This window comes from Abramis brama (genome assembly GCF_963993115.1).
Source record: "Abramis brama genome assembly, chromosome: 3".
NCBI classification, from domain to species: Eukaryota; Metazoa; Chordata; class Actinopteri; order Cypriniformes; family Leuciscidae; genus Abramis; species Abramis brama.
In genome coordinates, this window is record NC_139965.1 from 21,159,064 (window position 1) to 21,167,363 (window position 8,300).

Here is an 8,300-nt window from a genome sequence, read left to right on the forward strand (position 1 = left end):
CTTAGTTGGTCAAAGTGCATTTCTTTGAGATATATACAGAGTGTTACAGTGGTCATAAATTTTGTTCACTCTCAAGCAATCAAGAGATAATATTGACAGAAAAAAACAAGAGCAGGAGAGCAGCTGAGATAAATGGGACGTTTTTGCCAATGCAACTCATCATTCATTATTATGTGAATCAAAGTGGACAAGAAGACACTAGGACTGTGTTGGCACAGCTGTGCTGTCATAGATAAATGGGCTATTGCTTGATATCTTAATGGCTCTCATACGCGCACACACTCACAGCTTCACACACACGTGTACACGGAGCCACACGCGGCCCTCATGATGGTCTCTTTTCTCATTCATTTGCTCAGTGAGAGGAAGCAGGGCATTGGGTCAGACTCAACCGTTAAATAACATCTTACAAACACCGGTCAGCTGTGTCGTACAAGGGTGCAGCTATCAAAGCAGCTTTCACAGAACAGCTCAATATGACATTTGTTTTGATAATGAGATGAAATTAATTTGGCCATGTTCAAAATTCACTCTTTAAGTTTGACACAGACTGTTTACTCATATCTCTTCATCTCTAATTCATGCAATGAAGCTCAATGAATGTGACGAGGAGAGTTGTTTTCACAACAGTACATCACAGTAGTTTCTAACTGAAATTATGTCAAGTTTTTTTTAAAACTATTTGCAAATGAGGTGACAGAAATACTGAAGACAAATGAAATAGGCTACATACAAATATTCTGAATGTCATGCATGACTTTAATGCTTTTGCTGCTTTTGTCCCCAAATTATACCTGCCATCAAAAACATAAAGAAAATATGTTATTAATCATCTGAAAGTAGTTAATGGTGTTGTCTAAAAGAATTTAGAAATTTCCTTCAATCTACACTTGCGTGAACTGGTCGGTATATACTGTGTGAATGCACTAATCTCATCTGGACTGACCCAATCTCCTCCTTTAAATCAGCGAGACAGTGGACAGATAACCATGTAAAATCCACATGAGTGATTGGCACGTTCAGCACGAGGCCTGAGGAAGAAGCACACAGCCATTTCGATTGAGACTTTCCTGTCTTATCAGTTTGATAAATGATATGTGAATGAAGAGTGCAAAATGCTCAAGGGCACACAACTACAAGTTATAATGTGTGGAGGGAGAAGAGGGCTGGGGAATTATGCGACACATTTCAGACTGAAACATACAAACTAAAGAGACTAAGAAGAAAAAGCAGAGGAAGATCATTGCTGAACAGAAAGACAGAACAGAGTTTAAACTCCAGTTGATTGTTAAATGTCAGCAACTTTTAGCCTTCAACACACTGATAAAAAGGGGGTGCTTTTATTGATATGGCCACTATTACCCTTTGTCTCTCCGTCTCCGTCTTGTCAAATGCCGTTCACAAATTCTTTCTCAGTGATAAGGAGGCACTAGAAACCACTGTGATTTGCAGCGAGATGAGGTTAATTAATACCCAGAGATTATAGTTCTGTTAATTCAGAGATAATCCAAAACACCATGCAGGATATTGATATTGCCCAAGACGGACATCTTTAGATCAATAGATATGGCAAGTGACATCTCATTTTCCCTGGCTTATATTAAACTAGTAAATCACTAAAGTGAAGACCCAAAATTGTTTCTATTTTACATTTTTCTAATGCAAAAAAAAGTTTTTATTATAAAATATATAACCGTGTTATTTTAGTATTATTAATATATGATTATAGAATTTTTAATAAATCATCTTAAACTTACTGTATTTCAGTTAATTGCCCAGGCAACATTTCTAATTTTCATTTAGCCTAAGTTTTTCATCTAATATTTACATTTTATTTTATTTAAGCTTTATTTCAATTAATGAAAGCATGCATTTTAAATAGTTTTAGCTTTACTTAAGAATAACATCACTAATATATATGAATGAAATATAATAAAAAATATAATATATATAATATAATTATTATTTATATATATATAATAATTTTTATATATATATATAAAAAATATAAAAAATAATATAATATTTCATATTTGAGAATTTTCAAAAGAGCAGGCAACACCTTCTGTACAAAGCAGTTTACATGCTCAATGTCACACAGTTACTTATTAGACTGGCGACCTAGAAGTATATTTCTGATTAATTTGAACTAATAATCCAATAAAACCCACTTTCAAACTTCAGGAATGAAATAACTAACAGCTGCTAAAGTACTTCAGAAATTAAGCTAAATTATGATTGACAGCAAAGACCAGTCTTTCCTGTATATTGTTTCTGAACCTAAACTGATGGCAGGCAAGACAGGGTAGTGGCCCTTTTTTGAGTTGTTGACCTCAGGGCAGCAGGCCTTGCTGTTGAGTCATGCTCTGCCACACATACTACATTTGGACACCTTATTTACCACAACACAAAAAGGAGTGTTACGCAACATGGATGAAGTTCCCTGTGATAGAGTGAGGGAACAGAGGAAATGAAAACAGGACAGATGGTACTGCATGTCTGCACTTGCATACGGTACATGTGCACATGGCCATGTATGTTTACGTGTATACATGTGTCATATACTGTATGTTTGTGTGAGTACTGAGAATTATGAACTTCATTATGGATTTACATTTGTTAACTACAATTTCTGATCAAATGGGGAATGTGCTTTTTATTATAAGTGAGAGAAAGAGAAGAAGAAAAAGAAAGAGAGAGGCATGTTGTGAGGGGACTCCAGTATTTCTAGGAAGCGTAATTTGATATGTCTGTTTACCAAATACAGAGAGCACATGTGACCAGGAGTAGTATGTCCAAGAACATGGATATTTATCCAATAACGGAACACATACTCTGAGGAATAAAACTATACATACAGTATAAATATGTTTGTGTCACATTCAGTTTTACATCATACATGCTTTGTCTGTCTTATTGCCATAAGTGAAAATTTTATTTTTATTGTGTCTTTAATTCATTTGCATATGTTTGTGTGCAAACACATTTTATTTGAATGAACGCAATTAAAGATATTTCACCCTAATGTCGTTCCAAACTATTCCTCTCTGTTTTTTTTCTTTTGTTCTTACAATGAGGTCAATGGAGTTCAGTGTTCTTTCTACATGCTTCAAAATAAATTATTTTGTGTCACACAGAAAAATTGAAATATACAGGATTGAAACAACATGACCCTGGTGAAAAAAAAAGCTATAGTATTATAGACCTACTAGTACATACTTAGCTATACTTTGTACAAAATACTATTGTATACTATAATGTATTTTGAAAGTATACTTTCCATGCATTGTTACAATAATCATTTCCAGCACACAGTTAAAATATACCTAAAATATATTTTTAATAAAGTGCAAATGAATACACTTTTAAAAAATAAACTGAATTTTCACTCCAAGTATATTTTTCTAAAATATATTTTTAGATCTTATCTGCACACATGTATTTTGGATTTGTGTGTTTCAACACACTGGCTTTGCATCCTTCCCACTATGTTTCTTTGTGATAGACAGTGTATTAACATATTTGTGGAGTAATAGGCTGCCTTTTGTTTATAATCAAAGGTAGGCATTTCAGTGATCAATCAAAGTGGTTTGGCATCTGTGTTTTCATCATCAGCACAATAGTAGAGTGTTAATTACATTTAACCATCATTGTGGAACTGATCATCACACTCTTTCATCATCTGATAATGATATTATAAAAGCTTTTGCCATGCCTGTCACATCTTACTTTTGAGTTTTTAATACAGCTTTTTTAGTTTGTATTTAATCCACCCAAATATGAAAATTCTGTCATCATTTACTCACCTCCATCTTGTTCCAAACCTGTATGACTTTCTTTCTTATGTCGAATATAAAAGAAGATTATTTGAGAAATAATTGAGAAATAAAGAAAGTTACACGTTTTGAACAACATGAGGGTGAGTAAATGATGACAGAACTTTAATTATTAAATGAACTATCACTTTAAATTCTGCTTTCCTGTCATATTTGTTTGCTTTTCTGGAATACTGCTTTTCTCTTTCTCCCTATTTGCCAGTTCGGTCTCTCCCCCTCTATACAGTGTTCTCTGTTTTCACTCATCTCCTCACGCTCTCCTCAGCGTGATCATGTTTTTGGAACTCTGGTTCAATCCAGTCTCCTGTTTCCCCCCTTTTTCTCTCCTCTAAGGCTCTGTTTTTCATTCCTACACTGTTGTCCCATCTGAGACATCCACTTTTGCTCCCCTGTGGTCTTTTGGTTTTTGCACGTATGTGAGATTTTTTTAGAGCAGAGATTCTTAGATTTTTAGACAGAGCTGTGTTGTGGTGGGTATGCCGTGTTTAGTAAATTTGTGTCAGCTTGTCTTTAAAACGCTAGAGCAAGGGAAAATAACTTTCTCTTCTCCTCTCTCTTCATAAGTGTGGGGGAGGAACAACATGTTTCCCTATGCCATATTTCTTGGAATGACCAAATCCTTCTCTCAGAATTGCAGCTGTAAAGAGTTTCACATTTCTCACATGTAGCATGGTTTGCTTCCCTGCATTCAATATTATTTTATGTTAACATAGCCTAACTGGATAAATGCAGCTTTTTCTTTTGCATATGTTACAATCTCACGTCATGATTGTATTATGATGTCACAGCATGGCGTGGTCCATCATTCAGCCGCAGAGCTCATGAATTATTCATATTCACGTCAGAGACTGTGCTAAAAATATCTCTGAGAACCTGCACTACCACACCGATCGTTACATCTTTATGGTGGGCACGACTGCTTGTGGACAGACACACAATGGGTACAAGTCCTTTTTAAATGCCATTTTCACAATAATCACAACAAAAATACTTCATTTGAAAAGAAACATGTCTGAAAACACTAATTTCAGAATGTCAAGAATTGTTGTGTTCTGGGCTAATGCTGGCCACTGTGCTTCCTGTGCACTGTAAAAAAAAAAAAATCCTATTTAGTTTAAGCAGGCAGAAAATTATAAAAAATATGGAAACACAAATAAAGTTTCAGAAAGTTATAATGTGTTATTTTAAAAAAAGCCTTTAAACACAGTCATGAATTGCTAACGGCTTGCTGGTTGCACGAGGGGAGGGATGTTATCATTCTAGAGAGCATCTGTGCAGTGCAGAGTATGGCTAACACAAGTGGTGCTCACTGCAGAGCCAAATGATGTCCGGCTCCCCCTCTCTGGATGTAATGTGTGGAACTTGACCTAGTTCAGCTCCACCTCTGTGAACCTAATGGCTAGAGCTTGACCTAATTAGGTTCAGGAATAGGATTATGGTAAGGCTGGACCTTCAAGCTCCACCCATACACAGAGGGGGGCTGGATGTCAAGCTTCATCCATTGGCTCTGCAGTGAGTAAACTCTTGGTTAGCAGCATGGCCCCATCATCAGCCTCTGCTGGTGAAAGCTGTAACTACAACATTTGAGTTTAAACAGCATTTTTCCCAATTGAGCATGTAAAACTTAAAATTGTTTGCATGAAACATTTTAATGGAAAATATTTTATTTTGGGGTTCTTAAAAGTACGAAATGAAAAAAAGAAAGAAAAGAAAACGTGTGTTTTGTCATTATTTAGATTCACATTGGGATAAACATGGCCTTAAAGCTAACAAACATGACAAAAGGCTACACAACTTCAATTTTAATTCCATAGGGTCAGAATATCACATAATGGCACATGCATGGTGTACACATGCATCTTTTCACCAATAGATGGAGCCAGTAGGCTAAATAGAAACTCTATTGGAGTTGCTATGATACCTTGACATTTTGTGGGCATCACAACAGGGACAGAAATTATTATAGCAACCATTTTAAGTTCTGCCAATTATGTCTCTAACTCACATACCCAGCAATTACTTCTGTACAGTCTGGCTCCAATAACTGTTGATGCCAGGCATCTCTGGCTAGCATGGCAACAAAAAAGTCTAAAAGGTGTCCATTGTCAGTGAAACAACTAATGCATAAATAACCTACCCTAAAGCATGTATAGCTCTGGGGGAACAAAACACTGCAACATTAGCAATTTCTCTTGGATTACTACTTGTATGTATGCGTTTGAGTAAATTAAACATTTTTGTTTTATTCTATAAACTACTGACAACACTTCTTCCGAATTTCAATAAAAACATTCATTTAGAGCATTTGTTTGCAGAAAATGACAACTGCTCAAAATAAAAAAGATGCCATGTTTTTAGACCTCAAATAATGCAAAGGAAACAAATTTATATTCATTTTTAAACAACACATACTAATGTTTTAACTTCAGAAGAGTTAACAAATCAATATTCGGTGGGTTAACCCGGATTTCCAGTCACAGCTTTCATGCGTCTTGACATGTTCTCTACCAGTCTTTCACATTGCTGTAGCCTGTTGGGGGACTTTATTCCACTCCTGGCGCAAAAATCAAGCAGCTTTGCTTGGTTTGATGGCTTGTGACCTTCCATTTCATTTCACATTTCAGAGGTTTTCAATGGGGTTCAGGTTTAAAGTTTGGGCTGGCTATGTCAGAGTCTTGATCAGGTAGTCCTCCATCCACACACCTTTATTGGCCTGACTGTGTGGCATGGATCATTGTCCTGCAGGAAAAAACAATCCTTTGAGTTGGGGAACAGAGCAGAAGTAAGTTTTCTAACAGGATAACCTTGTACGTGGCTTGAGTCACGCGTCCTTTACAAAGACATATCTGCCTGATTCTGATCTTCTCTGATGAGTCCAGTTTTCTGCGTTTGCCCAACACCTGATCCTCTAATTGTTAGACTGAGACATGGAGAGACCTACATCCCACAGTGTCTCATTCTCACTGTGAAATCTGGTGATGATCTGGGGGTTCTTCAGTAAGGAATCAGGCAGATCCATTTTGTGAGCCACGTCCAAGGTTATCCTGGTTTCCAAATTCTGCTCTGAATTATTATTATTTTTTTTATTCTGCTCTGACAGTGTTCCCCAACTAGAAGGATTGGTTTTGCAAAATAGTTTCACTGGCTATTATGACAAACACTGGATTTCTCAACAGTCAACAACTGGATAACAAGTACCATTTATTAACCTGTAGAGGGCCCTATTCTACAATTTTTAAGTTTTTTACATAAGACACTTTGCTTTGCCAAGTAGTTAATGAGGAAAAGGGCTTTTTGCAACTCTCCTGTTAAAATTAGATTAATCAAAACAAGCATATAGATATCATTCTTGGGATCTGTATATTTAAATATGGACCAACAAAGTGCTTAACACTAATGTTATAAGTAATGAAGTGTTTGTTCGATCTTGACATATCCCCTTCTGGTTTGGATGTCGAGAATGTGTCACCACCACATCACTTTTGCCAAACAGATGAAAGACAGAAGAAAAAGGACACTAATTACCAACCAGGGGGGATTTACAGTGCATGATAACTAGCAATGTGTGTGTGTACAGTATATCATGTTGGCATACAGGAAGAATACAATACAATAAAATAAAATATGAATGAATAAGTATATAATGTAGGCTATGTGTCCCTTTAAGCACGAAGCACCAGCTGCTTGGACACAAGCAAGCCAAACACCTCTATCCTCTTTTGCTCTCAGGCACAAAGTTCACAGTTAACTTGATAGACCACATTTAATACTCAGCATGTTGTTTCAGTCAAGAATCAGTAGCTGTCTGTGCTATAATCCCACAATTCTGCAAATCCTTGTCTGTTTTGTCCTGTAATATCAATGACAGCTGGGATTCTTCACATATGGTCATTTGTATTAATTTAACAAGTTTTAGCCTGGCTCAAAATGCTCTCTTATACAGCAAGACTGTGGCCGGTCCACCTAAAATTGCATTGAGTCTTTGTTTTGGTTACAGATAAAAATCACAAAAGAGAGGAGGAATGAATAAAAGAGACAGAGAGGGGGGGTCAGATACTTGATATTTCTCTCCCCTCAAGACCACCAAGAGAAAACAAGAGGAAGTAATAAAGTCTGGAGGCTCTGCTTACAAAACACTTTCATGACATGCAGACTCTTAATATAATGTTACTTCGATTTAAAACCTGTTAACAGCTTTTCTGCTTGTCAAATGAATTGCATTGCTTTTGTATCCATTACATGCTTGTTTTGTCTACAGCTCCCATCATTTATTCTCATTAGCAGATGCTCTTGGTATCTGCCTGGTGTTAGGTGAGAGTTGTTCGTCCTAGAGCAGATGAGTGCCAGACATATGGATTTGATCAACAGGCCCCGTGCTAATGTTTTCTTTGGGCATGTTGACAGGCCGATAGACAAACGTCTCTCTCTCTCTCTCTCTCTCTCTCCCTCACACACACTTATTCC